The 15801-nt window shown below is 37.2% G+C and overlaps 1 protein-coding gene across 39 annotated transcripts in view; it reads left to right on the top strand.

The window, feature by feature from the left end:
* ZBTB20 (zinc finger and BTB domain containing 20) overlaps positions 1 to 15801 on the top strand; it is a 1019756-nt gene that overhangs the window by 275043 nt on the left and 728912 nt on the right. For 27 of the 39 annotated variants that reach the window (XR_011164811.1, XM_069069927.1, XM_069069916.1 and 24 more), the window contains one exon: positions 15295 to 15363. The exons of the other annotated variants lie outside the window; for them this stretch is intronic. The gene's annotated coding sequence lies outside the window, so the exon portion shown is untranslated. The remainder of the gene's footprint in view (positions 1 to 15294; positions 15364 to 15801) is intronic. 39 annotated transcript variants of the gene reach the window in all.

Below are 15801 nucleotides of genomic sequence, written 5' to 3'. Positions count from 1 at the left end.
TGTCAGAAGTCTACAAGTATATAACTATGGATCAGGGTTTGTTATATTTCACAGTCCAGATCAAGAAGGAAATTTAGTGTGTCTTTCTTCCAGAGCCTTTTCTTAGTCTTGAATGTGGTTCTGGGACCACATCCCAGGATTATGGCTGTGGGGAAGGCATAGAAGAGGGTAGAGACTTTTATCCCTTTTTTCTCCCTTTAGTACATGGTCCAAGGTTATTCTGCATTTGACCCTTTAACATTTAATATTTGTGACATTGCCAAGTGAGGGTGGTATAAGTGGGGTCCAATACAAATATCTCATGCTCAGCTTTGGCTTGTTTCATTATTTTAAAAATTGTACACCTAATATAACTGTATATTTTGCTGAAAGCAAAAATTGCATCAGTAAAAGGAATTGCTGACAGATTGGTCATTCTGAGTATAGAAACAGAGGTTATTCTTAATATGAATAGTAATATAAATGTGTTCATTTTAATACTTTTAGGAATTCCATTGAAATTTAAGTAATTTACTTGGGAAGCTCTTGGTATTGGAATATGAACTTTACATTAAAAGTTACTCCTTACACTAGATTTTTTACCATTCAAGTTACTTGTACCCATATAGAAAGGTTACACACTAGAAGTGGAATTATGTGCTTTTAATCCCATATGATCTTTCCAGACAAAGCAGAACTCAGTTTGATTTGACCTATTTAATATCAAGAATGATGCTATAGGCATGCTTTTGGATGTAATTAATATTGCCTTTGAATGTCTAGGTCTTGGCAGTCTTTTCCATATTTGTCTCACTTTGCTTTCCATACCATCAGCTTCGTCAGAGGTGTATGTCAGTGAAGCTACAGAGCAGAGTAAAGTGTAAAGAGTAAAATCTTTGCTCAACTCGGCTTTGGAGCCTAACCTCTAGTACAAAGAATAAAATAGTTAAAGGCAAGCTGTCAACATTGTATAGCAGTATTTTTATGATCTGAAAAACTTCCACATCCTCAAACACCCGCAATCTTTACTTTTTACCCTCTACCAGGATTTGCAGCTTTGATATGAATTAGAAGATTTCTAACCCCTATATAAAGAAGGCTGGGGAATTTAAGGATCATGACTATACCCAAAGATTCTGTCCTTGGCCCTCTCTACACTCTTACCTGAGGTCCTGCTCAGCTCTCTTGGGTTTCATTATTTCTGTTCACACAGCTCCAGATCTATGGATTCAGCCTTAGTCTCTACCTGAGCTACATACATCACCAACTACTTCTTGGACATGATGAACTGTATGTCCCATAGACATCTCAAATTCAGCACTTCTAAAACAGCATGAATCACCTTTCCTTCCTGATCCACCCTCTTCTGAACTTCTCTAGTTCTGTTGAGGATGGCAAACCATTCTTCCAGGCACCCAGGTTCAAAATTCAGTGGTCATCCTCACCTCCTCACTTGTATTCACCCCACAGGTTAGTGGTGTAGTGGATAGAGTGAACCTGGAGCCAAAGAAACCTAGGTTTGATACCTGACTCAAACACTAGCTGTGTGACCTTGGGCAAATCACTTAAATTTTCAGTTTCCTTATATGTAAAATGAAGATACTAATATCTATCGTATAGGGTTGTTGTATGAATCAAATGAAATAACATATGTAAAATATTTTGCAAATTTTTTAGAATTGTAAATGCTAGTTATTATCATCATTATATCCAATAAGTTGCCAAATCTTATTTCTTTTTCCCATAATCAATCACTTTATCAATAATCATTTATTAAGAGCTTATTATACACTAGGCTCTAAGTATTCAAGGAAAATATAACAGTTCTAGTTCTCAAGAAACTTGTTATATAATGCATTAAAAATAATGTGCTATATACAGCTGTGTAGATATGTCTCCCCTAACAGTTTCTGGTATGAAGGATATTCCTTATCCCCATATAATTCTACGTGTTAAGAACTGTGGTGATTAATTCTTCATCCAGTTCTTTTCTTGTGAATAACTTTTTATTAATATCAAATCTTATATCTATCTCTACAATATCTCTTACATCTTATGCCTTCTATCTACTCACATAGCCACTATCATAGTGAATGCCTTATTAAATCTTATCTGGACCATTTCATTCATCTCCTAGTTGATCTCCTTGCCTCATCTCTTCAGTCCATCATTCACACAGCTATGAAAGTGATTTTTCTAAAGTATAAGTCTGACCATGCTATTACCCTTTCCAAAAAAACTCCAGTGACCCCTTTTTACCTTAAGGGTCAAATAGAAACTCTTCGTTTTTGGCATTTAACAGCCCTCATAACTATTGTACGATGCTCCCTTTCATGTATTATCTGGTCCACTCATAACAACTTTTTTATTCACCCTCATGGAGGACCCTCCATTTTCATTTCTGGCCCAGCCCTTAGAGCAAAATTTGGCACATGGTAGGCACTTAAGTACTTGTTCACTTGACTTGACTCCTTTGCACACGAGGTGACCCAATACCCCTCCCTAACTTCCGCCTTTTAGGATCCCTAGTTGTCCTCAAGAATCAACTCCTGCTCCACCTTCTACATAAGGTTTTTTTCTTATCTTTGTAGCTGCTAGTGTTCCCCAAACCCCCAAATCACCTACTTTTGTGTCTACTCATGAAAAGCATATGTCACCTCTCTTCATAGAATTTAAACTCCTTTGGACCAATATCTTTTTCTGTCTTGTTTTTTGTCCTTCATGCCCAACACAGTGCCTGGTACATATTAAGCACTTAATAAATCCTTGTTGATTAATTGATTGCTTTCTACATGCAATGACCACTAATATAGACTGGAGTCAATCTTAGACTTTATGTTGTCCAGAGAAAGCCTGGCAATTTCTTCCCCACTTTCCCTTCCAGGTAGTAAGAAAGAGGAGTCAAAGAAAACCTGAGCCAGAAGTTAATTTGGGGGACACACAGAATAGAAAAAAATTATAAGAGCTACGATGAGAGGGGCCAAATATGACAATGGACAGATTGCTCTTGTCATGTTGGCTGTGAGTTCTAAGCCCACTGAGGGCATGAGTGGGAACCAGTCCTGCTAATAATGATGCTACAGCAGGTTTCTTGTCCCCTAGCTCCTATTTGGTTCCTCATTGTTTGTGAAATCTGCTGGTCTGCGCCAGTAGGCTGTTCTTCCATGAGGGTTCTTGGAAGTGCAAACTAAAATTATAAACCACCATGAGATTATTAGTAGTTAAATAAGTTCAGGACACAGAGAGAGACAGAGACAGAGAGAGAGTCAGAGAGAGAGAGAGACAGAGAGAGAGAGAGACAGAGAGAGACAGAGAGACAGAGAGACAGACAGGGACAGAGACAGAGAGAGAGTCAGAGAGAGAGAGAGACAGAGAGTGAGAGAGACAGAGAGACAGACAGGGACAGAGACAGAGAGAGACAGAGAGACAGAGAGACAGAGAGACAGACAGAGACAGAGAGACAGACAGACAGAGAAATATGTGGTAGCATCTGCTGATACAAATACAGAGAAACAAAAGTCCCTGCCTTCAAAGACCTTACAGCCTAAAGGGGGAAAACAACACATACGGTGGTACTGGAAAGCAGGAGGTTAAGAGAAGGTATCCATGCAGTCATGTCCAGGAAACTCCAGGAAGTGGTATGGAGCTGGGGGACAGTGAGAGGGGGAGTGGAGCTCCAGTTTCAGGTGGGATGGAGAGTAGGGCAATGGTGAGGAAATTACAGGAAGAATCAGCTACTGGGGTTCTCTGGCTTGGTGTTATTCCTTCTGGGCAATTGCATAACTTAGCATAAAGTGACCCTGATATATGCAGACTTGGGTGTCAGAATAGTTACAGAGCAGGGTGTTTTACAAAGTGTGATCCACCTCTTGAGAAATGCAACGTGTGCTCTTCTTAAGAGACTGCCAAATGACCTTAAGGAATGACTGTCATTTCTAAAACGCTCACTCCGATACCAGGGAATTACCAAAGAGAATCCAGCTCAGTAGTAAGGACCCTTTCTGAGGGAATATTTGTATTTGAGAAGGAGGGGGTGGGTGGGAGAAGAGTTATTTTTACTTAAAAGGCAGAATAGTCTAATTTAGAAGATTCTTTGCATTCATAGAGATTTGGGGGAGAAATAAGATTCTTTGAACTCTGTTGCCCTCTCATTTAACTTGTTAGCTGATTTTCAAAATATTGCATTTGAATTCAAGGAAGAATAAGAGAGACTTTCATTACATAATTCACATCTGTAGCTTATATTAGGTAGTTCCTTTAGTAAAGACTTTTCTTTATCTTCTTAAAGGAAAGAGTTAAAAGTCCCTTTCTTGTCATCAGTGTGATTATAGATTAATTCATTCTTACTGCCTTTTCAAAACAAAGTGAAGACAATGATACCTGCTTCCAAACATTTCAGGCTTAAATAACATGAATAAAAAAGAAAGCAGTGCCATTGCACATATGGGCTATATAAGCAGCCTTTTAGGAAGTCGGCTGACAAGACCTTCAGGTTAATTCTGTCCTCCATCCTTAAGTTCAATTAATCCTATGAGAATCGATTAACACTAGTTAGGATATTGACAGCTACAGTTTTACTTTTCAAAATAGCTTCCAGTAGACAATGACCTCTCTGTGATATAAATCTCTTGTGAAATTTTAAATATCATCATGGGTACAAATTGTACACCACTGGAATAGGCACTATCCAATTTTTCCTGGTTTTCAGAAAAATGTAATGAAGGTACATGTAAATGTAAATTTAGGTATGTGGAGAAAATCAGTATTTCCAAAATCTTAATGTCAATGGCATTTCCTCAAGATTCAAAATCTGGTCCTCATTGCTTAATCCTCAGATTTAATGTGTTTTTATTAGTACCACACATGGTTCCATTACTGAACTTGTGTTGTATAAAAGCACCCCTTTCCAGGGTAGGTATCATCTAGCTATCAGTTTATAATTTTCCTGAGAACTCCTTAGCCTATATTTGTGTGTGTGTGTGTGTGTGTGTATGTGTGTGTGTGTGTGTGACTTGCATGCTTGTGCTTGGTTTGGGAATTGCTGATGGGTGGTAATGGTTGGTAAATAACATGACTCTCCTGGAAACTATTCCAAATGGTCTAGAAACATGAGAATTCATGAGGCCTGCTTTATAGAGGTCATCCAGCATTACCTCAGATCATAGAGAGTCCAGAAACAAATCCATTATAGAATCATAGAAAGTTAGAGTTGAAGGGGATTGTCAAATTCATCTAGTCCAATCTTCTAATTTCACAAATAAGAAAAAAGAACTCAAGAAAAACAACTTGGCCAAGATTCCATTATGGTTAGTAGCAGCATTGGGATAAGAACTCAGGTTTCCTTCTTCCAAGTCTAGTCCTCCCGCCTCTAAACCACAATTGAATTAAAACCAGAGATACTCCAAGGAGGCAAAGGTGTGTTGAAGTAGTTGACAAGAGTGAAGCACTCAAGGATACCTGATTTAAGCCTAGATTTAAATCAGATTATAATTACTTTTCCGAATTAACTTTTAGAATCAGCTGATACATTCCATCAGGTACCAGTCCAGAACTTGTAATGACAGAGGTGTTTTTGAGCCTGTTTTAGTCCATAGAAAGCAATGTGATTTGTTCCAGTATTTTTTTTCCTTCTTTATTGTGCATGTGCTTGTTTTTAATTTGGAAAAGATCATTTAATTTGGAACTTGATTGTTGCCAGTGCCTTTGATGATTTCTCAAGCGTTAAGATGTGTTTGTGGGTTACTGTAAATCTTCATAGGAAAGGATTTTGGACAAAGAGTCCACCCTTTCCCCCCCTCCACTTCCTCCACCCTTATGGGTTTGACTAAGCCTTTTGGTCTAGAAACAGTTGCCTGGACTAAATTTGACAATTTTTCCATTCTAAAACTTCTGAGAATTTGACATAAATTAGCTTCACTTGTATTCATGCCCATTTGGTTGCACACATTTCTTTAAATTCAGTTCTTACTGAGCCCATCTTGAACTGTGTCTGTGTAGCAACTGGCCATAGCCCCTTGAGGAGAGGACATCTACTTCTGCATTCTGTTACCTTTCTGCTTCTCTCCTTAAAGTGCTGCTGCTGCTGTGGTTGCCTCTGACAGAGTCCCCTTGTTTCAAAACCCCCATACTTTGACTCAGGGTTGCATTTATACTTTTAGTAATGCTTTAGAGTCCTTTATCTCTAGGATAAAAGAAAGAGCAGAAAAAAATCCAAAAAAACCCATTTACTATATTTGGAATTGAAATGCAAGATTGTAAATCTGAAAATTCACATTTATATAGTACTTTGAAAGTTACAAAGTGATTTCCTGAAAACAAATTTTGATATAAGTAGTACAAGTATGTTCCCAATTTTAGAGATGAGGAAACCAAAGCTTAGAGCTTAGAGCTCTTATCTCTCTAGAAACTAAATTGTCTAAGGGGAGGGACTCCATTTTTTCATCTGTCCTTTTCCCCCTGCAATGCCTGAGACAATACTAGGCACAGAGTAGGATCACTGATCATGGAATTGAAGAGCTAGAGCTAGAAGAGGCCATGGAGGCCATCTAGTGTGACCCTTTCATTTTGTAGAGAAGGAAACTGAGGAACGGGCACGTTATAATATTTGCTCAAGGTCAGAGAGCTTTAATAATCATCAGAGGTGGTATTTGAACTATCACTTCAGAGCCCAGGCATGAGTTAAGTGCTTAATAAATATTTGTGGAATGGATAATCGAGTGGTCATCTTGACTCACAACCTGAGTCACTAAGGGTAAGTATGAGTTAGTGCTTAGAGATCCCCAGGATATTGAAGTCATCTTCTCTCATGTTTACTTGTTATAAGAATTAGGGAAAAAATGTGAATTGATTATGCAGAACTAGAAACTTCACCACCTATTAATTACTTATTAAAATCATTGTTAGTCATTCTGTGGCAACAAAAGGAGACATAATAGTCATGAAAACTTCCCTGGCTAATGAATCGGGAATGTGATTTGTACATTGGCAGCCATCTGTGAAATAGCATACTTGGTCTCATATATATTTCTCTTTGTAGGGTAGATAATGATGGAAATTAGAAATTGTAGTCTTGTAAGGACTAAATAAAAACCCTTATACTTCTTTACTCTTATGTTTTTCTGGTGGCAGTAGTGGAGAAGTATTTTAGGATAAAAAGGCCAGTGGGGTAGAGTAATCTTGGGCAAAAAGGCTTCTGAGGCATGGTGGAGAAAGAAGTCCAGAGAGTCAGGAGTAGAAGCTGGAGAGAAAATGAGTGAAAATTCAGGTAGATTTTTCTATGTTGTCTTTTTTTTTTTTTTTACTACAGAAAAACAATAAAATTAAAGGCAATGTTCAATTCTGATTGGATACCCTAACAAGGTATAGTAATACACAGGAATATAGAAAAACAGACTATCAGTTAAGAACCATCTGATTTTAAAAGAAGTAAATAGTTAAAGCATGAGATAGGTGAAGTATAGTGTATAGACAATTAGAATAGGATATAGATGATTGGTAAGCAGTTATCTATAGAAAGAAACATCTAATCAAACAGGCAGCAGGATAAAAGGAGCTTTTTTCAGATAAACGCTGCTATACTTTTTTTGCTTTCCCAGCATACTAGAGTAGGCCTTTGATTGATTACAACCAAGATGGAATCACTTAATTTTAAAATTAATTAAACTCCATTTCAAAAGCAAGCAAATCACTTAAATAGTACAGATTTATGTAGATATTTGCAGTTTACACAACCAGCTTATGTTATACTTGTAGTAGCTATACCTGTGAAGTAGCTAAAGCAAGTATTATTATTAGTATCAGTGTCTTCATCATCCCTATCTTACAGATGGGAAAAATGAGGTTCAGAAATAATCATGATGATGGTAGTAATAATGGATAACTTTTATAAAGCACTTGAAGGTTTGCAAAGCACTTTACATATGTTATTTCATTTGTTCTTCACAACAACCCAAGAAGTGCTGCTATTTACTCTCATTTTGCAGATGATGAAACTGAAGCCAAGAGAGATTAAATGACTTACCTGTAATTATTAAGCCAGTGAGCATCAGAGGTGGGAGTCAGATTCTGGTCTTTCTAGCTCCATTCCAGTGTTCTATGCACTGTGCCATCCAGCTGCTTCTCTGTGAGCTCCCTGAGAATGGGGACTGTTTTTTGCTTGTTTGCTTTTGTCTTTGTATGCCCAGTACTCAGCATAGTGCCTGACATAAAGCAAGCAATTAAATGCTTGTTGCCTGACTGACTCTGTGATACAGTTAGTCAGTGATAGACCTGGGATTCAAACACAGATATTTTGATTCTGACAACAGTGATCTTTCCATTATATCACAATTGACTTTTAAGGCTTCTTGCCTCTTCCAAAGGCTTTTAAAAAAATTTAACAGGAAACAAAAGGGCTTGTGGGTAGGAGATGGGGAAAAGGAAAGATTTGAGCTGAAATACTAGAAAGTAAAGGGCTTAAAGGTAGAGGATACTTTCAGTTAAGAAGCTTCCATAATCTTGACTTGACTTAGTCATAGTTTTTATTAGTATCAAAACAACGAAGTGTGAAAAGAAGGATCCCAAGGAAGCTCTGAATGGTCCAGAATTTCTGATCAAGGATTAGTACCTATTCTGCTGATGAATGCAGAGAAGGGGCCTGACTACCACTTCTGGTGATCATGGCCACTAACGAGAAAATGCACAGTTGCCTTTTAAAATTCCACAGCTAGCTTTGGTGAAACACAGACTGTTGTTACCTTATCCTAGTTAATAGTAAAGTTCATCGCTATATTTACCTAAGTATGTGAAATCATGTGAAAATGTTAAGTCCTAATAAATGTTTAATGTCTATTCCAGTTGGTTTTTCTTCATACCTATAATTGTAGTGATGATTTCATTTCTATGGGAGAAAGACTATGTCACTTAAGTGATAAACTAATAGACTAGAAATTTGTTGTTCTACCTGACAGAGTTCTGTTCCCATTTCTCAAACTACTTCCCATTTACTGCTCTACTCTGACTCACATTTTGTGACTCATTTTGTAATTCGCATTTATATAGCTTTATAGTTTGTTTTCAATATGCCTCCTTCATGACAACTATGTGAAGTAGGCAGCCTAAGTATTATTATTATTTCCATTTTATAGATGAGGAACTGAAATTCAAAGCTGTTAAGTTATTTTCTGAACATCACAGAGGTAATAAATGTTAGATATAGGATTCAAACACAGATCTCCTGATTTCAAGTGGAGTGGCCTTCCTGAATAACTTTAAGTCTCAACAAAATCCCACTTTCTACAGGAAGTCTTTCCCAAACCCTCTCAACTCCAATGCCTTCTCTTTGTTAATTAATTCCTGTTTATCCTGTATATAGCTAACTTGCTTTGTGTATATTGGTTCGCATGCGGTCTCCCCAATTATATGATAAGCTCCTTGAAGGCAGAGACTGGCTTTTGCCTATTTTTGTATTTCACAGTGCATATCGCAGTGCCTGGCACATAGTAAGCACTTAAGAAATATTGATTGATTGAGTGTCCTTTCCATGGTATATTATTTCTCCTAATTATTCTTTCTCTTTCAGATTCATTTGACAAATAAATGGATTTTTAGCCTTAGATTCTTCCATTTATTTTCCTTGAAAGGTTTATAAACCACATCACTTTTTTTCTACCAAGTTCTGCAAAAAACATACTTCTTTCATGAACCTCTGTCTACCTTAATATTTCTCTCACCCATCTTTGCCCCATCTTAAGGCTCTCTTTAAATGGTATCATTTCCACAAAGCCTTCTTTGAATTCCTCAGTTAAGATCAATCTCTCCTTTTTTGGAACTCTCATAACACTATGTTTGTACCTTTCTTTTATACTTTATCATGTTTCATTTTATCTTATAATTATCTGCATGTCTTATGTCTCCTACTAGACTATAAGCTCCTTGAGGTCAGAAGTCTTACCTTATTTACATATGCATCTTTACTCTAGCTTACCATAGGTCTTTGCAAATAGTAGAGATGCCTAGTGAGTGTTTTTAGAATGAATGAGATGAGAATGATCTTCAAAAATGATATTTGGAATACCTCAGACCCTTTAGGGGAATCCCATTCCTTGGTGAGGATCTCTTGGGAATCTTCCTCAGCCCTCTGTATTCTATATCTCTTCTTCCAAAATAGGCCAGGATGATGTAGAAGCATAATCACTTTTGAAATTATAAACCTTAAGTGTCTTATTAACCTAGCAACATCCCAGCTTAATTTTCAGCTAACTAGCTGCCCGGTTGATTGATGGAAAATTTCTTTTTATGTCTTGGGGTTGTCAGATTGACAGATCCTCATAGTCACTTTCTGTTTATTTGTGTATCTTTCTTCCATCTATGTGACTGTGCGTATCAGTGACTGCTTGTCCACACAGGGTTAGATTCTGATCTGACAATCATGATAGAGACATTATGCTTTAACATTACCAAAGAGTAGCAGACTTATTTTAAGTTGATTCTGGAAAATATTTTGGAAATATAATTATAGCCTTTCATCTGTGAACAATAAGTTGTTTTTACTTACTTGACTAGCTCTTAGAATTGAATTGAAGAATTAGTCAAGGTAAAATGAAATTATTTTAAAAAAAAATAATTATTTCCATAACTGATTACTACATCAGTGATTCCCACCCTTCTCACTGATTAAAGTTTTGGACCCTCAATAGTAATTGTATTCACAGAAGCTGTTGGTTGAGAATGTTCATAAATCTCAAACTGGAAGAGAAAATTGAGACCCAGAAAAAAGTAACATGCCCAAAGTCATATAGTGAATAAATGTCAAGGGCAGGATTTGAACCCAGGCTCTCTGATTCTTGAGTCGTTCAATTGTATTATGCTGCCATGAATTCAATAATTAATTTTAACATTAATAACCACAGCAGTATCTAAAGGCAGCTCAAAATAGTGACTAGAGGACTGATCTTATAATCAAAGAGGCCTGGCTTCAAGTACTGCCTCCAAAACATATTGACTGTTGTACCATGCAGAAGCTATTTAACCTCTCAGTACTCTAGGTAGGATATGTGCATCATCAGAAAGTTTTTACATCAGTAGTTCTCTATAGCATTGAGATCACCCAAAATGAAAGTATATATACATATGTAATACACATTATTTAACCAACCGAAAGTATCAAAGCATCAAGCACTTTTTAATCACTGCATGGCAGGCACTCTGTCTGGGGATACAGAGCAAAAGTGACATAGTCACCCCTCAAGAAGCTTCCATGATTACAAGGACAACATGAACATATATAAGTGGAAGGAGGGCTTATGGACCAGATGAAAGAGAAGGTGCTAGGCACCAGGAGGGCCAAGAAAGTCCCTGCAGTAGATGACAACTCAGTATTGAAGAAAACGAGGGAATCCAGGAGGTGGAGGAATGGAAAAAGAGCATCCCAAGCACAAGGGAAAGCCAGTATAAACACATGGAGATGGAAGATTGAATGTTGTGTGTGAGAGATGGCAAGACCAGTCGGTACTTGTGTACTACAGAAAGCATGGAGGAGACCAAAAAGGCAGGAAATGGCTGGGCTGTGCAGATCTTTAGATGTCAAACAGAGGAGTCCCTAATTGTTCCTAGAAGTGATAGGGAACCACTGGAGTTTGTGGAGTGCTTAGTATGATCAGACCTGAACTTTGGAAAAATTACTTTGGCTGTGTGAAAGAAGAGTTGAAGATGGGAGAGATTTGAGGCAAGGAGACAGAAAGTTTGTTTCCTTTTTTATCTTACTGAGTCATTTAATGAGATAGACCCTTTACAGTAACTAGGAATCTGCCTCCCACAGGTTGGGATCACTGGTTTACATAATAGATTTATTAGCACTTCTTGTGTTACTGAGCAATAGTTGTTGCTATTGTTGTTATTGTTGCTTTTGTCAACTGTGTTTAAATGCACAAGAAACTCACCAATTTGGTGTTTATAAAGGCATTTACCAAAGATGAAAACAAGGATATGTTAGTCAGAATGAATGCAAAAGCATAGTTTCACTCTGAAAGAATCCTGTCAGGAGTACAAAAGCTGAGAATGAACTGAGGCAGATGGAGAAAGCTGAAGACAACAGAAAGACAAAGGGTTTGGGGGTTTTGTTGTTGCTGTTGTTTTAGCTATGTTGAAGCTTGATTTTTACTTTGGTTTCCCTTTATCAAGGAGAATGATCTTCAGATTGGAGGGACAGAATCAAAATGGTTAATATGGAGTCAATGTCTAAGACAAATTAGGGGATAATTAGAGAGTAGTTAGATGGTCTTCAGGAGATCATGTCAACTGGCCTAAATTGAGCTTCGTCCTAGGGTGCTGAAAGAATGTACCTTTTTGACTGCTAAGTCAGTGTCCATGATTGTTGGAAGGAAGGAATGAAGGGAGGAAGGAAGAAAGGAAAGAAGGAAAGAAGGAAGGAAGGAAGGATGGAAGGAAGGAAGGAAGGAAGGAACCAGCATTTATGAGTAAGTGCTAAGTACTTTACCAATATTATCTTATTAATCTCAGATGTTGCCTCAATATTTAAAGGAAAAAAAGGTCTTTCTGTAAACAATAGACCAGTGATCTTGACTTCATTTTGTGGCGAAACTCTAGAAAGTATTATGAAACTAATTCTGTTGGAGAGAAGTGGAAGCAGTGATGACAAAGAGTCCGCTTGGCTTTCTCAATAACAGTTCATGACAAACTAACCCTGTTTCACTTTTTGACAAGGTACATTAGTTAGTAGATCAGAAAAATGCAGTAGATGTGATTTACTCAGATTTTAACCATTTAATAAAGTCTATAGTGATGTTTTTGTGAAAAAGAGGGGAAAATGTGGGCTCGATTCTAATATAATTAAGTATATTTGGAATTGGTTAATGGAAGAAGCCAAAGGCATGCCTGATAATGGCTTCAGATGCTCCAGTGTCTCCCTCTTGCTTTAGGATCAATGAAAAAATCCTGTTTGGCTTTTAAAGTCCTTCATAACTTGGTTTTTTTTCTGCCTTTCTCATCTTATTACACTTGACTCCCTGCCACATAGGGATCACATATTCTGTGATCCAATGACACTGTCCTCCATGCTGTTCCTTATATAAGGCACTCCATCTCCTAACTCTGGGGCATTTTCACTGGATCTCCTCCATGCCTGGAATTCTCTCCTTTCTTATCTCTGCTTCTTTAAATTTAATCTAAAACCCCATCTCCTGTAGGAAGCCTTTCCCAGATTTCTTTAAGTTTCGTGCCTTCCCTCCAAGATTATCTCCAGTTTATCTTCTGTGTATATGTATATATATGACATATATTTCATATCCTGTGTGCATATATGCATGCATGAATGTATAACACATATACACACATGCATATTTACATACACAGGATATGAAATCTAAATGTATATTTCATATGTAGTATTTTTTCAAATTCTCTCCCCTTCTCTCAGGAGATCATGAGCTCCTCGAGGGCCTCTTTGTATCCCTAGTAGTTAATACCATGCTTGGCACAAATTAAGTGCTTAATAAATTCTTGTTAACTTGAATTCATGTCAATTTGGAAAGGAAATATGTCTCTAGTATATCTATGTAGGAATTTTTGCTTGGCCCTATGCAGTCTTAGATTTTTGTCAGTGAATTAGATAAAGGCCTAGGTGACATGCCTTTTGAATTTTCAGTTGTCATAAAGCTGGGGAGCATAGTTAAACACATTGAATAATAGAATTTGGATTCAAAAAGATTTTGATAGGGTAGAACATTGGGCCAAATTTGATAAGATTCATTTTAATGGGGATAAATGAAATGTCTTTTACTTAGGTTTAAAACATCACAAATAAAATGGAGCAGGTATAGTTAGACATGTTTGCCTGAGAGGGACTGAGCAGAAGTTTCAGTGGCCTTCTAGTTAATTATGAGTAAGCAGCATTATATGGCTGCCAAAAAAGCTAAAATGATCTTAGGTTGCATTAGGAGACTGCACCATGTTCAGAAACAAAGAGGTGAAGGGCCATTCTATGCTACTAAAGACCCACTTGGAATACTGTGATCAATTCTGGGAACCAGATTTTAAGAAGGAAATTGAAAAGTTGGAAAATGTACAGAGGAAAGCACCTAGGATGATGAAGTCCTTGATTTCAATTTAATTCAACTTAGTAAACATTTATTAAGTACCTACTATGTATAGCATGCTGGTATATATATATATATATGTATATATATATATATATATACACATATACAAAGATATAACTAAAAATAGTCCTTATTCTCAGTGCTTACCTAGAAATGGTCTCCTCTAGGAGCTGGACCCTGAGCTGTGCTTTGAAGGAAGCTAATGATCCTGTAAAGTGAAGATCAGGAAGGAGTTCATTACCAACCTGGGTGACCCCTTATACAAAGGGATGGAGGCCAGAGATATGTCATAGAGAGAACACAGCTAGAAGACCAGTTTGACTGGAATGTGTACTATAGGACGAGGAATGATAAGAAAGAAGACTTGGAAAGTAGCCAAAATATGGAGGGCTTTAAAATTCAGTCTGAACTATTTGTATTTTATCCTAGAGGGAATAGAGAGTCATTGAAGGTGTGTGTGTGTGTGTCTCTCTCTCTCTCTCTCTCTCTGTGTCTGTGTTTGTGTGTGTCTTTGTCTGTGTTGGAGGAAAGGGGAAAAAGAGTGATCTGTGTTTTAGGAATATCATTTTGGCAACTATGTGGTGGATGGTTTGGAGAGAGGAAATACTGGAGGCAGGGAAGCCAGTTCGGAGGCTCTTGGGAGAGTCAAAGCAAGGGTTGGTTGAAGAATGTGAGGTGAGAATGTTTAGACTGTAGAAGATAAAACATAGTTGGGAATGGGCTGGGAGGATATGATGGTTGTCGTAAGACATTTGATGGGTTTGTCACCTGGAAGAGGGATTGTAATTTTTTTCCTTGGCTTCAAAGGGCAGAAATAGTCAAGTTGTCAACAAACTTTTATTAAACACTTACTATGTGCCAGATAGTGGGCTAAGCAATGGGAATACGTACAGAAGTAGGAACAATAGGTGGAAGTTTCAGCGAGGTGAATTTAGACTTTGTATAAGGAGAAACTTCCTAACAATTAGGGCTGTGCAAAAACAGAATGTGTTGTTTTAGAATGTTGTAGGCTCCCCTTCAGTGGAGGTCTTGAGGCACTGTGTGATAGAGAGAATTCTTTTTAAAGTATGAATTGGATTAGATGACTGCTGAGGTCCTTTCCAATCATGAAGTGTCATGAGTCTGATTTTATGAAATATAAAATGAGACAATTAGTACAAGATATGTTATATTTAAAGATTTTTTCCTTAGCTCTATCAATCTTGTTTTTTTCATATAGGTCTATTGCAGATGTTCTGACATCAAGTCTAGACAATTCAGCTGTGCCCTGGAGTTAATGGTGCTTATGGTATGATTTCCATTTTTGTTTTTCCCTTCTTGCCTGCCTTTGTTCTGTATCCAATTCACAGAACCCATAAAGAGATAACTTTTTCTTCCTCATTCTGGTAGAAATATATCTCCTTAAGTGTGAAAGGGCAAATCTAACATAATCATTCACCATAAAAACCTCAGGTATCAAGTTTTAGAATCTTCTTTGTAATTATATTTCCCATATTTTTCTTGGATTTTCTGTACAGCTAAAACCTAGGAGTTTACATTCCTTGTATAGTTTGATAGATAAGCTCTTGGCTCTATAGGTGACCAAGAACCACTACAATACTTTGGAAGAGTAACAACATGACAGTGATGCTCAGTTTTCTAAACACTGAACATAGAGCAGAATGCTTAGTGTTTGAACCTGACCCTAAAGCTTTGAATGTTCCTTTCTGTGCAGTGACAGGCTATG

The sequence above is a fragment of the Petaurus breviceps genome, unplaced genomic scaffold, assembly GCF_028583685.1.
Source record: "Petaurus breviceps papuanus isolate PSGF00001 unplaced genomic scaffold, PetGlider_PUasm1.0 90792, whole genome shotgun sequence".
Lineage (NCBI taxonomy): Eukaryota > Metazoa > Chordata > Mammalia > Diprotodontia > Petauridae > Petaurus > Petaurus breviceps.
Note: the sequence above shows the minus strand (reverse complement) of the source record. Positions and strands in the feature narration are given on the sequence as shown.